Source organism: Equus przewalskii, chromosome 30 (assembly GCF_037783145.1).
Source record: "Equus przewalskii isolate Varuska chromosome 30, EquPr2, whole genome shotgun sequence".
NCBI classification, from domain to species: Eukaryota; Metazoa; Chordata; class Mammalia; order Perissodactyla; family Equidae; genus Equus; species Equus przewalskii.
In genome coordinates, this window is record NC_091860.1 from 14,898,047 (window position 1) to 14,918,727 (window position 20,681).

The window sequence follows — 20,681 nt, forward strand, 5'->3', positions numbered from 1 at the left end:
ATCACAGAGTTGATAGGGAAATAAATATTCAAGAGTGGGCCTTCACTCAGGCACATTGCTGATGACATCTAACCACAGGGTAGAGAGAATGGTTTATGCATATGTGAAAATGAGTTCATCTACAAAGGGTTAAGCAGTGATCTTATTAATTGAGTGGCTTTCCTACTCAAATGTACATCGTCTCAGAGCTACTCTATTCAAGCTGAATCCTGTGGCTGGGATGCCTTCTCTCTGGTCAGGATTTTCCATTAGGTACCGCAGGAACAGTGCTTAGAGACTATGAGTTTTCCAAGAGTCTAAGAAAATGTCAGACAGTGGGGGAAAATACTGTGCTAATTATATGGAAAAAAGTCACAAAATTGAAGTAATACACATTTAATTCAGTCTGGAAAAATGTAGCATTACAGCATCTTGTCAGATACAATCCAACTTATATAATTATGTATAAATTATAAAGTATACTTTAATGTCTGATATGGGCACGTTTTAAACATGTTTGATGTGGCACTGAATGCTCCAAAGAGGGTCTAGAGCTTACGAGGGACCTCTTCCCCAGGCCTGTCTGGAGACAGCTATTCATCTGTCCAATGCCAGCTCAAGTGCCACTTCCTCTGAGAGGCTGTTTATTAGTCTGCATTTCTACTTCCTCTAGGTTAAACAGGTAAGCACTTATTTCTCTGTGTCCTGATGATAATTCATTCATGTTACTATTTCAGTAGTTTCTTAGAGTTTTTCATGGTTGGTTGGTTGGTATACTTTAACATACTACCTGTATTCTTAGTTTATCAAGGGCAGGGACCACATATTACTCATCTCTGTATCCTAAGTATTGAGAAGAGTGCAGGTAATATGGTAGGTGCCCCACCATTGTTTACTGATTTAAATTCCTTTTCTGTGCAGACACCAGAGCATCTGAAATTCTACCAGTACCATTATACTTTTTTGAGAGTCCGTGTATGCTTACTATAAAATGCATGTAATCTTGGGACTTGGAGTGTTCTCCTTGGATCTTTTTGCATACATAATAGTGTTTCCTATGACTGGGCAGACACAGAATGTTAGAATTATATTTGATCATTTAACTCTTCCTCAAAGGATGGCGACTAGCCTGAAACTTCCCCCAAGCGCCTATCTCCTCCATTCTCTTTTTCTGTTTCTTCTCTCCATCATAGGATATTTTCTTTCTTTTTACTCCTTCCATTTTTGAACCTGTCAATAAAGGTTTTACCGGGAATCAATTTTCTTGAGGGTTATTTATATAAAACCCCAAGGACTCAAGATTTTCTTTCATATAACCCTTTTCGTAATTCACTCATCTTTCCAGGATGTTTGTTTTCTCTTTTAGTGGAAGGGAAAAAAACGAGAGAGAGAGAGCATGCTTATCCTCATACTTAGTGTTTTTACACTTACCCATTCTTGATTAATTACAATGACATGCTGCAGATGTCCAGCATAAACTGGGTCATTTAATGTGTAATTATACCTTTTAGATGAATCCCAGATCTATTGCTGTTATTTTCCATGGACTGAAGCAGTTACGTGCCTGAACAGAAATAAGTTTCCATCATCCTGTGCCATGGGATATTATCTCAGGGAAGATGAGAGTGAAATAGAAACGAGCTTGAGGAGAAATTGTTCTTATAATACCGAAAGTAGCACTTTGGGAACGCTTTGAGGTTCCTGAAAAACAGGAAACTCCCAAATGCCACTATTAACTCAAGTAAAAAAATAAACTCCAGGGGCCGGCCCAGTGATGCAGCAGTTAAGTTCTCAAGTTCTGCTTCTTGGTGGCCCCAGGTTCACTGGTTTGGATCCCGGGTGCGGACATGGCACCACTTGGCAAAAACCATGCTGTGGTAGGCGTCCCACGTATAAAGTAGAAGAAGATGGGCATCGATATAAGCTCAGGGCCAGTCTTCCTCAGCAAAACAGGGAGAATTGGCAGTAGTTAACTCAGGGGTAATCTTCCTCAAAAAAAAAAAAAAGAAAGAAACTCCATTTTACAGATGGTGAAACTGACGGTTCACATGATAGTAATATTGCCACAAGAGAAGTAGGTTTTCAAGAAATATTATATCATAGATGTGGTACCAAAATACTATTCATACCCTTCAACTTTCTTCATATAACAAGAATACTTATCTTTTAAACCCAAGACAAAAGTTTTAGTGTTGAAGGGATAAAAAGATAAAAAAAAAAAAAAGTAAATACCATATTTTTTTGCTTCATTTTAAGCTTCATATTGGTATAGAGCTAACAAGATGTGTGTTTTTCTATAAGAGTAACATTATTGATGACAGCACTGAGTATATGCGGCTGAATTTTTAGAGATAAATGTAAGCTTTTAAAAATTTGATTGGTTTAATGGTTGTAACAGCATCAGAATTTCAACACTAACTGAAAAAATCAGTATCACCTATAGTATCTTCAAATTGTTTAATTGAATTTTGCGCTTAGTACCTTAATTTGGTTGTAGGTTTTGAACTTTTGTCTCTCTCGGAGATATTTTTTAATGGGATGATAAACTACTCAGGTACTTTCAAGGTTAAAAAGATTGTACATCAGAGCTGCCTTCCAAATACGGTATTTCATAGAGCTGTTTTATTGAGGTCCACGGTAAGTTCCAGAACAGGAGGATGGATGTCGAGCCCACTGAGCGGCAGAATTGGTATAGCAGAGCTGGACAGTAAGAGTGAGAGCCGGACTTGCAAGATCAGTTTCATAACTATCCTTCTGACTGACCTTAGGCAGGCAAGTCATAAGCTTTATAAAATTGGGATGATAATACCTGTTTCAAAGAACGACTTTATGAATTTGATAAAATGATATGTGGGATTGCACTTTGAAAAGTGCAAAATTACTCAAATCTGAAACTCTCTTTGGGTTTTCTCCTGCTCTGCTACCCAAAGTATCAAACTTGCCCTGAAGTTGAAGTATTTTGTTAACCCACAAAAATGTACCTTGAAGCACTTCTTCAGCCTTAACTTCAAATACAGTATATACTCTCTCTGTATGATTGAATTCATTTATAGTAATCCAGATAATTCCAAAAATAAATAGCAACATAGCTATCATTTATTGAAGCACTATGTGTATGTCATTTAATTCCACACTAAAAACTCTATGATGTATCTAATATTATCTGCACTTTAAAAATGAAATTAAAATAACTTGTTCAAGAAAACCAGTATGTACATTTTGTTTTCACCTTCACATTGGTTTGGAGCTGCACACCCATATTACTTACTATTTATTAGAATCTTTATTGGGATAGATACATTACTCAAATTTAACATGTTTAAATCTAAACTCATTATTTTCCTCTCAGATAAGTTTCTCTCTCTTGCATCCCTAATTTAGTTAATTATATCAATATCTACTTAGTTTCCCAAGCCAGAAACCTAGGGTCATTTTACACTCCTTTTTCCCTAACCCGCTATAGCCTAATAGTCAAGAAATTGCCAATTATACCATAAAAGTGGGTCTCAAAATCTTTCTATGCAAATCCAAATAATTGTTGGTCCGTATGATAGCCTTTACATTGGTCTCACTGCCACCAGTTATTCCCTATCCAAAACCATCTATCACATTGAAACCAGAGTTATTTTCCTAAAATAATAATAATAACAATAAAGTGTGGTCATGCCATTTACTTGCTAAAATAACCACCATGGGTTTTCTGGCTAGAATCCAAACTCCTTGTCAAGACACAATGTCGTTTATTAATTTGCCTTAACTTATATTTCTGGTCTTATTTCCTACCTCCATATCTTGTATCTCATGCCTCACACTCATTAAACTCTTCTAGAAATTGTCCAGTGTTTCTTTATTTCTGTGTTTTTCTTGTTACTTTTACCTCACTGGACTTTCCCAATATTTCTTGCCTTAAAAACTCTCATTCCAGGGGCTGGCCTGGTGGCACAGCAGTTGAGCTCGCACACTCCACTTCAGCGGTCTGGGGTTTGCTGGTTTGGATCCTGGGTATGGATGTGGGTACAGGGCATATAGATGCATTTAATAAGTTTTGCTAAATAAATGATTGAATTAATAGTCTGTTTCTGAATACACTGGAAATTCAAAGGACTATCAAAAGCATAGCTTGTTTTAATAAAGTCTGGGCATGTTTTTACTCAGTAGTATTGTTTAGATATAGAAAGCTTAGGATAATTTTGTTATTTTCTTTTCTCAAATTCTACCTCCTAAACTGCACATGTTGTAGTTTTACCATCTACACAGTTGGAGAGTTAGACAATTGCTACTGAATATGAAAAATGAAAGCAAACTACAGCTTAGGATATAGAAAATCTCAAGGAAATGTCACTCTCAAGCTAATAATGAGACAACCTATAAAGTTGTAATTTTTTTAAGCCTATTAGAGAGCTGAGGCTGCAAGGTAAACCAAGTCAACTGAAGTCCTTAGTTGTCTCTCGAAGGACAAAGAGTACACAAAAACTGACCCACCATGATTGAATACAGGAGAAAGAGGTGGCCACCATACAAACAGGTAAGAGGACATCAGGTGATAGACATCGAATGACAGGCTAAGAAGCTGTGCTTCCCAGATTTTTAGTGAAACTGGCAAAAATTATTAAAAAAAAAACAACCCCAATAGCAACTACTTAAAACTTCTAGAAATGGTCCCAGGGTCAAAAAGCAAATGAAGAAACATCTATGAAATTTCAGTGATAAAGGTGAGAGTTGATAGTGTTCAAACCAAGACCACTGCCTTCCTTCCCTCTCCCACTGCCTTCCTCAGTGAGGCAGAGACTATTGTACACTACTGCCCCCAAGAACACAAGGCTCCCTCCCCCCTCAGTTCCCAGAGGGAGGGCTCTATTCCTAGGTGGGGCAGGGCATCAGCATCTCCCATTTTTGCCCTCAGCTACCTATTACTGAAGCTAAGTCCTGCAGTAGTGCAGTTGAGAGCTGGGGACTCCCTTCTTCTACTCAGCCTCCATTCGTGGAACAGAGACTAGTTTGGCAGCAGCACACTAAAATACTGGGGCCCTGATCACTCTTGCCCCAACTGGTGAGGTGGTGGTTTCATACTAGGAGAGTCAAGCCAACAAGACCCCTAGGCTCCTGCCCACACTCACTGTGTCACTCACAGAAAAAATTGCCATCGTCTCCACCCCTAAATTCAGAATACTGGCTCAGAGATTTTGCCTGGGAGGAGAAACAGGTCAAAAAACAGATTGCTATTAATTTCCTTCTGAGAAACTGACTTAATTTGCAACAGAGTGAAGAAATTCCAGCCTCAAGGAATTCTCAAAAATAGTGGTTTTGGTGAAGGCAATTTGGAAGAGATTCAAGCCAACAGGCTAAACTGTAGGTCAGCTAGTTTGAAGAAGAGAACTAGAGAATAATACAGCTGGAAAGAGTCCTCCTGGAATCAGAACAGAAATCAAAAGCTTATTTCAGAAACTATTCCTTCAAAGGAGTCACATTTCTTTGGATTAGTTTGTAGAACAATATATGCCCAGGACCATTATTAAAAACAATAGAGCGATCAGTTAGTAATTGGTGGGTAATCAGGGAAAAGAGATGAAAAGAGTCCTACTGGTATCACTATCATCCTAATGTGACGGTGGGCATACCCAAAGTTGTACCGACTGGAAGAACAGCATCAGAAGCTGACACTGAGGGCGGGGAAATGGACTTCACTAAAACAATCCAGTCAGTCACTAGACAGATAAACAAGTGCTTCGAGTTGCTACAATATAAAATGGACATTATATAAAAATGTCCAGTTTCCAACAAATAAATTATGAGCTATGTAAAAAACAGGAAAGTATGACCCATACACTGGAAAAAAAAATTAAGCAACAGCCTGTGAGGGAGACCAGATGTCAAATATATTGGAAAAAGACCTTAAAGTCACCATTATAAACATATTCGTACAACTAAATGTAACTATGATTAAAGAATTAAAACAAGGTATGAAGAGACTGTTACATCAAACAGAAAATAGCAATAAAGAGGTAGAAATTATTTTTTAATGGAAATTATGGAGTTGAAAAGTACAACTAAAATAAGACATTCACTAGAGGAGCTCAATGTTAGATTTGAACCAGCAGAAAAAAGAATGAGGAAACTAGAAGATAGATGAATAGAAATTATGCAAGCTGAAGAACAGAAAGAAATGAAGAATGAAGAAAAATGATGAGAACTTGAGAGAAATGTGGTAGAACATTAAGTATACCAACATACATGTAATGGGAGTCAGTCCCAAAAGAAGAAGAGAGAGAGAAAGGAGCAGAAAAAAAAAAAAAGCAAAATAAATAAATAAATAAATACATAAAAATAATGGATGAAAACTTCTCAAATGTATCTAAAGACAATATTATACACAATCAGGAAGCTCAGTGAACTCCAAGAAGATAAACTCAGAGCCACAAACAGACATGTCGTAATAAAAATGCCAAAAGTTGAAGACCAGGAGAAAATCTTGAAAGTAGCAAGAGAAAAACTACTCATTACTTAAAAAGGAACCTCAAAGAGATTAAAAAGAGACTTCTTGGCAGAAACAATGGAGACCAGAGTGTAGTGAAACGCTATATTCAAAGTGCTCAAAGAAAAAACCATCAACCAAGAATGCTATATCCAGAAATGCTGTCTTTCAAAAATGAAGTTCAAATAAAGACTTTTCCAAAGAAACAGAAATAGAGAAATTTGTTTTTGACAAGTCTACCTTCTATGAAACACTAAAGGTAGTTCTGCAAGCTAAAATCCAGTGATGCCAGATGGTAATTTGAATAGATGTGAAAAAACAGAGTATCAGTGAAGTATCAGATTACATGACTAATTATGTAGTTATAATAGATATACGTATTTTTTCTCCTTTCTTATATTAAGTGATTTAAAAAGCAGTTGTATAAAATAATATTTATATAATATATTATTGAGCTTATACATATATATAAATGTGCCAATAACAGGACAGAAGAGGTGGGTGGGAGTAAAGATGTGTTGGGATAAGAAAATGACTAGATTGTAAAGCAATAATTATAGCAATGTATTGTTGGGTCTGTAATACTAATGGATGCAATATTCATAAAAATAATACCACCAAAAGGGGAAAGAGAACAGAACTATGAAGAAATATTTCCATAAATTGCTAGAAATAATCTAGTATAAATCAGAAGCTAATTTAAGATACATGTGGTAGATCCTAGAGCAACTAAAAAAGGTAATACAAAAAATGTAGTGAAAAAATTATTAAAGAAATTAAAATATTGCATTAGGAAATATTCACTTAATGCAAAAGAAAGCAGTAAAAGAGGAATAAAAGAGGAAAAATAGATATGTGATAGAAAAATAGAAAAAAGAGAAAAATGGCAGATGTAAATCTATCCTGATAATCAGTAATTACATTAAATATAAATTAATTAAACTCTCCAATTAAAAGGTAGAGATTGTCAGATTGGATTTAGAAATCTGATCCAACTATATACCATCTATAGGAGACACATTTTAGATTCAAAGATCCAAACAAATTGAAAGTAAAAGGACGGAAAGAGAGATATCAAACAAACAGCAACCACAAGAAAGGTAGAGTGGCTATACCAATATCAAACATAATAGATTTTAAACAAAAACATGTTACTAGAGATAAAGAGGGACATTTTACACTAATAAAAGGGTTGACCCATCAGGAGGATATAATGATATTAAACATTTATGCACTCAATAACAAAGTACTAAAATACATAAAGCAAAAACTGAGAGAAATTCAGATAGAAATAGACAATTCAACAATAATAATCAAAGATTTGAATCTTGCATCTTCAGTAATGGATAGAAAAACTAGATGGATCAGCAAATAAACAGAAGACTTGAACCACACTATAAACCATCTAGACCTAACAGGCACTTATAGAACACTCTACCTAAACAAAAATAAAATACACATTCTTCTCGAGTGTACATAGAACATTCTCTAGGGTATTCTACCTGCTAGGCCATAAAACAAATCTCAGTATCTTTAAGAGGATAGAAATAGTGCAAAGTATGTTCCCTGACTACAATGGAGTGAAATTAGAAACCAACCACAGGAAAAATTTTGGAGCCCATAAATGTGGAAATTAAACAGCACACTCCTAAATAACCAATGGGTCAAGGAAGAAATCAAAAGGGAAATAAGAAAATACTTTGAGATAAATAAAATGGAGAAAATGTACTAAAACTTATTGGATGAGACTAAAACAGTGCTCAGAGGTAAGTTTGTAGTAGAAAATGCCCATACTACAAAGAAAGAAAGGTTGCAAATCAATGACCTAAAACTTTCCCCTTTAGACACTGAAAGAGAAAAGCCCACTAAACCTCAAGCAAACAGAAATAATAAAATAAATATTAGAGCATCAATTAATGAACTAGAGAATAGACAAACAGTAGAGAAAAATCAATGAAACCAAAAAGCTGGTTCTTTGACATGATAAAATTGATAAATCTTTATCTAGATTGACCCAGAAGAAAAGAGACAAGACTCAAATTGCTAGAATCAGAAATGGAAGAGGGGACACTACTGCTGACCCTACAGAAGTAAAAAAGATCTTAGAAGAGTAATATATATATATATATATATACGTGTATGCTAACAAATTAGACAATTTAGATGAAAAGGAAAAATTCCTAGAAATGCACAAACTACTGAAACTGACTCCAGAGAAAAATAAGCAATCTGACTGGACCTGTAACACACGAAGAGCTTGATGAAGTAACTTTCTTAAAAAGTCCACAAAAAAAGCCAATATGGCTTTTTCACTGAATTGTACCAAGCATTTAAAAAAGAATTAAAACCAATTATTCAGAATCTCTTCTAAAAATTAGAAAAGGAGGGAATACTCTTGAACTCTTTCTGTGAGGTTAGTATTACTCTGATATCAAAATCAGACTAATACATCATAAGAAAAGAAAAATACAGACCAATATCTCTTATGAATATAGACATAAATACCCTCAATAAAATACTAGCAAGACAAATGCATCAATATATAAAAGAATATACACCAAGACCAAATGGGATTTACCAGGCATGCAGGGTGGTTTCAATGTTTGAAAATCAATGAATGTAATACATTACATCAATACAATAAAAAAACAAAATCACATGGTCATCTCAATAGATGCATAAAAGGCATTTGACAGAATCCAATACTTTTTGATCATAAAAGCACTCAACAAACTAGGAATAGAAAGGATCATCTTCAACTTGACAAAGGGCATCTCTTGATAAGCCACCCCGAATGTCACACTTATTGATGAAAAACTGGATGATTTTCCTCTAAGATCAGAAAAACAATGGGCCGACCCCGTGGCTGAGTGGTTAAGTTCATATGCTCTGCTTTGGTGGCCTAGGGTTTTTCCGGTTCAGGTCCTGGGCATAGACTTGGCAGTACTCATCAAGCCATGCTCAGGCAGCATCCCACATAGCAAAACTAGAAGGACCTACAACTATAATATACAACTATATATTGGGGGGCTTTGGGGAGAAGAAGAAAAAAAAGAAAAGGAAAACATAAGAATGTCCTCTCTCATCGCTTCTATTCAACATTTTACTGGAGGTTTTGTTCAGGGCAATCAGGCAAGCAAAAGAAATAAAAGGCATGGAGATTGGAAAGGAAGAAGCAAATCATCTCTTTTTGCAGATGATGTCATCTTGTGTATAGAAAATCCTAAAGATTTCACTAAAAAGAATTATAGTGAATAAATAACAAGACAAACAATTGAACTAAAAAAACACAATTAGAACTAATAAACAGCTTTAGTTAAGTTTGCAGGATACATGATCAATATACAAACATCAATTGTATTTCTATCTACTTACAATGAATAACCCAAAAATGAAATTTAAAAAAATTTCATTTATGTTAACATCAGAAACAATAACATGCTTAGCAATGGGTTTAACAAAAGAAGTACTAAACTTATATTCTGAAAAATACAAGCAAAAGTATAAGAAATTAAAGAAGATGTAATAATTGGAAAATTTCATTTTCATGGGTTGAAATATTTAATATTTTTGTGATGGCAGTACTCCCCAAACTGACCTACAGATGCAATGCAATCCCCATCAAAATTTCAGCTGAGTCTTTTTTATAGAAATTAATGAGCTAATTCTAAAATTTATATGGAATTTCAAGGCATCAAGAATGGCCAAAATAATTTTGAAATTAACAAAGTTAGAGGACTCACACTTCCCTATTTCAAAAGTTACTACAAAGCTTGAGTAACCAAGACAGTGTGGTACTGGCACAAGGATAGATATATAGATCAGTGGAATATAATTCAGAGTCCAAGTATAAACTTGCACATCTATGGTCAACTGCTTTTCAACAAGGATGCCAAGACCATTCAATGAAAAAACAATCATCTTTTCAACAAAAATGGCTGAGACAGCCAGATATCCATATGCAAAAGAATGAATTTGGTTCCCTTCCTCTCACCATATACTCAAAGCCTAATTGTAAGAGCTTAAGCTATAAAACCCTGAGAAGAAATTATAGAGGTAAATCTTCATGACCTTGTATTTAGCAATGGATTCTTAGATACAACACAAAAGCAGGAGTAACAAAACAAGAAATAAAGAAATTGAACTTCATCAACATTAAAAACTTTTGTGCTTCTAAGGACACCATCTGGAAAGGGAAAAGACAACCCCTAGCATGGCTGAAAATATTCACAAATCATGCAGATGTTGCAGAACATGAGGGTGAAGCAGGAATACTGAGAATAAAACCTCTGGTACCTCAGGCCTCGTTCTAAACACAAGGTAATGATAGCCAATTGCTCTAGGTATTTGAAGTCTGTGGCTAACAGAAGATTATGAGAGTAGCAACAAAACCCCAAACAAGCCAAACTCAGGATTAGAATAACAACCCCACACACTAGAAGCATGACTAAAGAAAAGGTTGCTCATGTTCAGGCATAAATATCATTTACCTCAGTCTCTACTGTTTGACATATGACAGTCAGCATTCCATAAAAATTGTCAGACAAGAAAAGCAAGAAAAACCACTCATAACTAAGAGATAAAGTAATCAAAAGATCCAGTTTCAAAATGACCCAGATGTTGAGGTGATCTTATACAGAATTTAAAATAATTATAGTTAATAAGAATCTTGTGGAAAAAGTGGACAACATGTATGAGTAGATGGGGCATTTCAGCAGACTGGAAGAAACTATCGTTAAATATCAAATGAGAACACTAGAAAATAAAGCATACAGCATCAAGGTGAAGAATTCCTCCAACGGGCTCATCAGCAGACCAAGTGCAGCTGAGGAAAAATATTTAAATTTGCAGGTAAATCAATAGAAAATATCCAAACAGAAACTCAAGATAAAAACTATGAGGATTAGGGCTGGCCCAGCGGCGCAGTGGTTAGGCGTGCGCATTCCTCTTTGGTGACCCAGAGTAAGCCAGTTTGGATCCTGGGTCCAGACATGGCACTGCTTGGCAAGCCATGCTGTGGCAGGCATCCCATGTATAAAGTAGAGGAAGATGGGCATGACTGTTAGCTCAGGGCCAGTCTTCCTCAGCAAAAAGAGGAGGATTGGCAGTAGATGTTAGGTCAGGACTAGTTTTCCTCAAAAAAAATCTAAAAACAATGGGGATGAAAATAACCCATAACAGAACAGAGTACCCAAGAGCTTCAGGACAGTATCAAATGGCCTAACATACATGAAATTGGAGTCTCAAAAGAAGAAGAGCGAATGAGACAGAATCAGAATATGAAGAGATAATGGTCCCAGATTTTTCCAAAATTTATGAAAAAACAGCCACAGATCCATGAATGCCAAAGAATGTTAAACATGATTAATTTCCTAAAACATACTTATACTCATCATAGTCAGTTAAAACTCAGTGATAAAAAGAAAAATTTGGAAAGAAAACAGAAAAAACAAATTACATAGAAAGGAACAAAGATAATTTCACCAGACTTCTCATTAGAAATTATACAACCCAGAAAAAAATGGAGTGACATCTTTAAAGTAATGAAAGAAAAATCTTTCAACACAGACTTTGATACTCAGCAAAAATATCTTTAAAAATGAATGCAAAATACTTTTTTCAGGTAAAGAAAAGCTGAGAGAATTTATTGCCTCAGACCTTTGCTAAAACAAATGTTAAAGAAAGTTCTTTGGAGGAATATGATCTCAGATGATTGAAATTGAGACTTACCCAAAGAAATAATGTCATACAAAGGGTAAAAATAATGTTAAATATGATAGACTTTTTCATAATTTTAATTCCTTTAAAAGATAATGCAGAAGTAGTAAAAATACACTGGAGTTTTGACATATATAAGTGTAAAAGTATACAAAAACAGCATATAGGATTAAAAGGGAGGAAATGGAAGAATGTAATTGTAGGGGTCTTACACTATACTTGAAACGATATTTGAAGGTTGATTGTGATAAGTTAATGATGCATATTGTAAGCTCTACAGCAATCACTTACAAAAATAACATATAATATAGGAACTCTTTAGAATAAAAAGTGCTTTAATTTAACAACATATTTTTAATTAGTAAAGACCTGATGCTCTCTTCTTATAGAACATTTGTTATAAATCGAAAATTCAAATATGTCTTAATGTAAGTCTTTAACCCTAAAACCAGTAAACTTTATCTTTTTTCATGCTGCATTCTTTGTACAAATTCAAGCATAAAATAACTAGGTTTAACATAGTAAAGAATCTAGTGGAAAAGGTTGACAATATTTTGTTCTACTGTTTATGCTCACAGCATTATCAAACATAATAATGGAAATTTACAAGTACTTCATTCGAAACAGTAAGCAATAAGATGAGGTCCTCTACTTCCCATTCCTTACTATGGTAGGAAAAACAATAAACTTGTATTATAGAATCACCTTCCAGGGCATCAAAATATACCACCAAAAATCTATAGTGTGAAGAGCCCCAGGCAATAAGAGGAATTTTAAATGTAGAGCCTTTTTAATGGGAAGAAAGAACACTGTTTATTTGTTCTGAATGTGTTTTACTTCATTTTTGCTTACACTGATATTTTGGATCCAAAAGACAGGGAAAATACAATATTTGTCTTTTCACTTGCTATAAAACACATTTAGTTCTAATAAAACATAAAAAGGAAGTTGAGCTTTTAATCCTAAAACAAGCTTTCCTATTTTTTTCAACTTTCAAATTATAGTTATTGCTGTATATGATTGATAGAAACACATCAAACACTGGCCATTTTCTTGCATTAACTGAACTACATTCATTCTAATCTTTGGCTTGGTGATGGTTTTCTGTTCTGCATGGGAATGAGCAGCCACTAGGCTGGTTTTCTGAAATCTCTTTCCATCCCCCTTCCTTTCTTTTCAGTTCTGCCTCTAGATGCTGCAGTAGATCAAAGCTTTTCAAAAGCAGCAACATGCTCATTGTCTTTCGAGTCATGGTGTGATAGAGAGTGACGAAGAGGAACAAGAATGTTTGGAACAGCTACAATAGTATCTATTATGCATCAATCATAGAAGGACGAGCTGAATTGTGTGGAATTGATATGTGCCTATTGTCAAAGGTTTTTCTGTAACATCAGATAGAAATAATCATTCTGAGGCAGGCTTTCCTGGGAAAGATCACCTCTCTCTTTTGGACATGCATTTTCAGTGTCGTAGGTGGTTCTGCAGTTAATGTAAGGCACATCAAATGAGTGATTCAATTTCAAAGAATTGATTTTAATTACTGTGGCGATACTAAATGATCAACCATTGAAAAGAATAATACCAATCACCGAACTGGTGTTTCTTTGAATTAGAAATTGTCTATTTTCATATTTATATCTGGCAAGCAGCTTAAGTGTGCAGAAATGCAAATGCTTCGGGGAACTGCAAATGAGTCTGCCAAATAGCTATCCATTAAGAGCAAAATGTCTAGTGCTCTTGAGAATCTTGAAATTCGTTTTCAGAAATCTCTAGGCCATGAAAATCCTACTTGGCACACACATCATTTGTCTTGTTTCCATATATAGGGCTCAGGCTACTTTGCACCATTTTCTTCTGCTAGCATTTATAATTTTAAATGAAAATGGTAAATAATTTCCTCTAAATTCATAGTACAATATGTCTGATTATGATGTCCTTCTTCAAATGTCCTTCAAAAACTGAAATCCAGGGTCTTTTTCTATCACAAAGGTTGGGGGATTCATTTTGTAGGAAGATGTAAAAGTTTATTAAAAACAAGGGGGATTTTATAGCTTTTAGGCACTACAAAAACATATATTTTCTAATAGGCATGTTATTAAGAATGTAAATTGACCAATTTTAGACTAAAAAGAAAAAAATCTGTGAGAAGTTGCTCTCTGGTTTCTCTATAAGTTCCTTAATATTTTTTAGACGTAGGGGAAATATCTGCCCTCTAGACTGTCACGGTGGATCTTCTCAAACAGCAGAGCTCCCCGAACCCAAGAACCATGCAGACATGGAGGAGGCGACCTAAGAATTTGACCACTAGGAGCACTCCCTGTCTTAGCACAGCTGCGCAGGTGTGGGGAGGTGACTTCTTTCCATGACGGCCATGGTAAAGCTGTCTTCATTAGACTTGGATAGACTAAAGAGAGGGTAGGAAAAGAAAGCATTTAGCCTCAATATTATGATTTGACACAAACCAGAATGATATGATCTCTTTCTCTTTCTCTCTGTCTCTGTCTGTATCTATCTATCTATCTCTATATATACATACATACATCTATATACACCCATCTATATCGGTATCTATATCTATACCTATATTTACCGACATCTACATCTGGGTCTATATCGTTCTTGAGAGCCCTAGTTTCCATAAATAGTTCCATCACTACAAAGCTCTCTACTGAACTGCACATTGTCTGGACATAAGGACTTTCCCTTTCTCTCCCTGCAATGTAACATATGTGACACGGGATAGAATTATTCACAGGCTTGAGTATGCTACTTACCTACAGGGACAGAATTAATGTCATTTAAATGAATACATTTCCTACTTACTACAGCTGGAAAATCATTACTAATTTGCAGGCACACTGACATAAATTATTATCATTCTTCATATTAATGTGTTATAATGTCGAGTTCTATCATAAGTCTGCTTTAATTTGGCATTAATACCTGCCACTTCATGAAAATTGCTGCTTTGTTCAGATTAATAAGGAATAGTATTGAGATCTTTATTTTATTTGTTTCCACGTTTAAAACAGTTCAGTACTTTGCATATTTGCATCTGAAACAAAAGTAAGGCCCTGTTAGTTGATTTCTGGAGAAATAACATATCTGCAAATCTTCGCCACAGAATGTTTATTAAGAAAGTCAGAGTTTAGTGGAATTGTGTTCTTTGGGAACAAACTCCATTTGGCAAAGTTAAGTGGCATTGTGTTCTACTAGATCGAATCTGTAAAATTTGGCAAATAAATACTTATTGTGATTCTTCATGCTTTATTTCAAAAGAAGTTTTAATAACTTCAACTCTCTGTTGGTTAACCTTCTGTGAGTTTTCATTTTTAATGTAGGTTCTAAAGAAAGTTGCTTTTATCCATCCTGCTCTTGTAGTTTGTTCTTATATCACAGAATGCTTTCTGACAATCTATAAAAATAATGATATTTTCATGTTACTTTAATGATTTTTTTAAAAAATTAACTTTTAATTGATATGATTAATTCCTAATAATGGACAAGATGCAGAATATATCTGTAAAGAAGAGTGAAGGAGTTATTAGAACGCTGAAGGGAGAAATTTCCTAATCTATTCTTGGCCTACCATCACAGGTCACTGTCTAAATCAAGATCTGAAGTTCACATTCTTACTCTATTATATTCTCAGCCAATTCTTAATATGTTTCCCACACCTATTATCTATGAACTAACAACGTCACAAAAAACCATTGCAGCTGCCATGTAACAGCACTGTTATGGGCTGAATATTTGTATCCTCCAAAATTCACATGTTGAAGCACTAACCTAATATGATGGTATTTGGAAATTGGACTTTGGGATGTAATTGTATTTACATGAGTTCGTGAGGGTGGGGCCCTCATGATGGGATTAGTGCCTTTAATAGAAGAGATTCCAGAGAGCTTACTTCTGCTGCTCTCTCCCCTCACACAAGGCAGAGGTTACATGAACACAGAAGGAGAAGTCAGCTGCCTATAAGCCAAGAGAAGAGACCTCAGAATGAAACATACCTTGCCAACACCTTGACCTTGGACTTTACATCCAGAACTGTAAGAAATAAATTTCTGTTGTTTAAGTCATCTAATCTAAGATGTTTTTGTCATGGCAGCTTGAACTGACAAAGGGAAGCCCCTATTCATGCTTCAGTTGGTATTCTTTGGTTCTTGGCAACAGAAACTGACCCTGACCAGCTTAAGCAAGATAGAGGGATGTATTGGAAGGATACCAGGGGGCTCTCAAAATTAAAGACAAAGCAGAACAATCAGAATGTGTGAAGGATTTGAAGAGTTGCTTTGCATGCTGTAGTAGCAGGAGTAAGGTCACCATCTTGCCAAACATTGCCATCAGGTGCTTCAGCTTCTATTGCCTTCAGTCTAACCATCTTCCACTCTCAGGTGTCTTTGCTTAAGGTGCAAATTACCATCATAGAGAACTTAGTTGGCCTGCTGGGAGTTGGTAAAACGTAAAATCCAGGATTTTTGTATCAATTTTTATAAATAACATGAGTCGAAATTATATTTTTCTTTGCTATCTTCTAGTTTTGTTAACAGCATAATGCAGGTATTATAATTGAAAAGGGGAATGATGGCTCAGAATAGTTTAAATAGCATGGAAATCTGTTCCCAGAAGATTTGAAATAATTTCCTTTGAAGTCATTTTTGCCTTCTCAATTGCTCTATGATTATTACTCCATGTTTTCTATCATCTCTTGAATCAATTTTTGTAATTGGAATTTCCCTAGAAAATCAGTAATTTTACCAGATTTTCAAATTTGTTAGCGTTCAGTAATACAAGTTATTATTTTTTTATAGTGAAGGAATTATACTTTTTTGTTTTATTGAAATATAATTGATAATACTGTGTTAGTTTAAAGTGTATAATATAATAACTTGCTATATGTATGTATTGTGAAATGATCACCACAATAAGTTAACACCTATCATATGATGTAGTTACAATTTTTCTCTTGTGATGAGAACTTTTAGAATTTTCTCTCTTAGCAACTTTCAAATACACAGTACAGTATTATAAACTATAGTCCCCATGTTGTACATTACATCCCAAGAATGAACTTATTTTCAACTGCAAGTTTGTAATTTTTGACCACACTTATCTGTTTCCCCTTCCCTCTACCACCCACCTCTGGCAGCTACCAGTCTGTTCTCTTTTTCTCTGAGGCCGGTTGTTTTAGATTCCACATATGAGATCATTCAGTATTTATTTTTCTCTGTCTGACTTATTTCACTCAGCATAATGCCCTCAAGGTCTATCTGTACTGTCACAAATGGCAGGATTTTGTCTTTTTTATGGCTGGCTAGTATGCTACACTGGGGGCTGGCCCTGAAGTGATTTTAAATATGTTCAAAGAGCTAAAAGAAACTATGTGTATAAACTAAAGGAAAGTGTGAGAATGATGTCTCATGAGATAGAGACTATCAGGAAAGAGATAAGCAGCCGGCCCTGTGGCTGAGTGATTATGTTTGCGCCCTCCGCTTCGGTGACCAGTGGTTTCGCTGGTTCAGATCCTGGGAGGGGAACTACACACCACTCCTCAACCACACCGAGGCAGCATCCCACAGAGCACAACAAGAGGCACTCACAACTAGAATATACAACTAGGTACTGGGGGGCTTTCGGGAGAAGAAGAAAAAGAAAAAAGAAGATAGGCAGTAGATGTTAGCTCAAGGTTGTTAATCTTTCCCTGAAAAAAAAAAAGTTAAACGTAGTTACAAATGATCCAGCAATATCACTCTTTGATATACACACAAGAGAACTGAAAGCATGTGTTCACACAAAAACTTGTACATGAATGTTTATAGCAGTTCTATTCGTAGCAGTCAAAGAGTGAAAACAATCCTAATATCTATCAACAGATGAATGGATAAACAAATGTGATATATCCATACAATGGAATATTATTCAACAATGAAAAGTAATGAAGTACTGATACGTATGACATGATGGATAATTTTGAAAACATTATCTTAAGTAAAAGGAGCCAGACATAAATAGTCACATATTGTATGATTCCACTTGTATGAAGTGTGCAGAATAAGCAAATCTATAGAGCTGGAAAGTAGATTGGTGATTTCCAGGGGATGCGGTAAGAGGGGAATTGAGAATGATTGCTAACAAGAAAAGTATGAGATTTCCTTTGGGGCTTAGAGAGATATCCTGGGACTAGATAGTGGTAATGGATGCATAGCATTTGAATATGCTAGAAACCTTTGAATTTTACAATTTAAAATATTGAATTTTATGGTATATGAATTGTATCTAAATTAAAAACATTTAAAAGTGGATAGTTCATGAATTATCACAAAGATCATACTTGTGTAACCTAAGTCAAAAAAAGGAGGGCATTGTCAATATTGTATATCTCCTTTCATAGTTTTACCATCTGGACTTGCATAATTAATAATAATTCCTAATATATATGATATTTTTGCATCTACCCTCTTTTAGTCCACATTACCCTTGTGTGATTCATCATTGTTGTTGCAGGTAGCTGTAGCTTTTTCACTTTCATTGCTATATATTTTTCTATTTTATTACTATGATACATGTTATTATATATATATATATACACACACACGACAGATATTTGGAATTTTTTCTATTACATGTAATGCAGCAATCATAATTCTTGCGTATGTTTCTCAGTGCACATATGTATGCAACTTTGTTGACTGCACATTTTATTGAATGCATATGTTTATTGGATGCATGTCTGGATGCAATTCCTGAAGGGGGTGAATTGCTGGGTTATGGGGTATGCATATGCTCAGCTTTAGTAGATAATGACAGACAAATTTACAGCATCACCAGCAAGTGTGGAGGGTCCAGTTGCTTCATTTCCTTGGTATATGCACTTTGCATATGCAGCATCCATGCTGTTTGTTCCTGTCGTGGTCAGCTCCAGCAGCCATAACAAAACACCACGGACTGGGGGGCTTAAACAACAGAAATTTATTTCTTACAGTTCTGGAGGCTGGGAAGTCCAAATCCAGGTGCCCGCAAGGTAGATTTCATACTGAGCCCTCTTCTCTCGGCTTGTAGGCAGCTGGCATCTCGCTGTATTCTCTCATGACTCTTCTTTGTGTGCTTATGAGAGGAGAGAGAGTGCAAGCTCTTCCTGTAAGGGCACTGATCCCACCAGGAAGGCCCCATACTTATGACCTCATATGGAATGATCTTCTGAAGGCCTCATCTCCAAATAACATCACATTGAGGATTACAATTTCAACATATGCATTGTGAGGGGAGGGCCACAAACATTCAGTCCGTATCAGCAACATTTGGTATTGTCAGTCTTTTTTAAATTTTAGCCATTGTGTCTGGCATAGCAGTAGTAAAAATTAGTAGTATATTTTAACATTATCTAGTGATATCTACTGGTCATTTAATCTGTATTTGCCTGATGACTTATAACGTTGAAGATTTATTCATATGTTTATTGACTCATTTTCTTTTGTGAATTTCATGTTCAAGTGGCTTGCCAATTTTTCTGTGGCTTTTTTCTCATTGATTTGCAGGGTTTTAAAATATATTTAATGTGTAAGTACTTTGTTGGGTTTGTGTGTTGCAAATAACTTCTCCACTCTGTGCTTTATTCTTTACTGTCTTTTAATGGTATATTTGTTGAACGGAAGTTTCTACATTTAATGTCCAATCTTTTCTTTTGGGATTACTTTTTTGATTGTTTAAGAAGTCTTTCCCTTCATACAGATAATAATCACGTTTTTCTATATATTCTAGTTTGGTCTCGGAGGTGTATTAATGTGCCTTTCACCTTCACATATACAACAAAATTCATCTAGAATTGATTTTCATGTAAAGTATGTAGTGGGAATTATGTTTCACTTATTTTTCTAAATGGAAACAAAATTTTCAGCCCATCATTGAAAGTGCACTACTTTTTGCGCTGTTGCACAGTGCCACGTGGGTAAATCAGGTACCAATATATATGTATATCCTTTTCTGGAATCTCTATTCTGTCTTATTGGCCTATTTGCCTTTCTTGATGCCAACACAACAATGCACTAACTATTCTAACTTTATATATGATATCCAGTAAAGAAGACCTCATGCCATATTCTTTCAGAGTTTCTTGGCTAAATTTGGCCTACTGCATTTCCATAAAAATGTTAGAATCAGCTCTCACATCTTAAACATCTGGCAGGAATTTGATAGGATTTGACTTTACAGATCAATTTGGGAAAAACTGATCTGTATGTCTATTTTAATCTCTCTCAATATTTTAGGTGTATATATTGTAAGATGTATTCCAATGTATTAATTTTTTAATTTATTATAAATAGTTTCATTTAAAATAATTCATTTTCTCTTTGTTCAAGATATATAGGTACTCAGTTGAGTATTATATATTATTCTTGTTATCTAAAGAACTTGTTAAAGTCAATACTTAATTTTAATAATTAACCTGGAGCATATTCTAAATTTTCTATTACATAATTATACTATCTGTAAACAATCATAATATTATTTT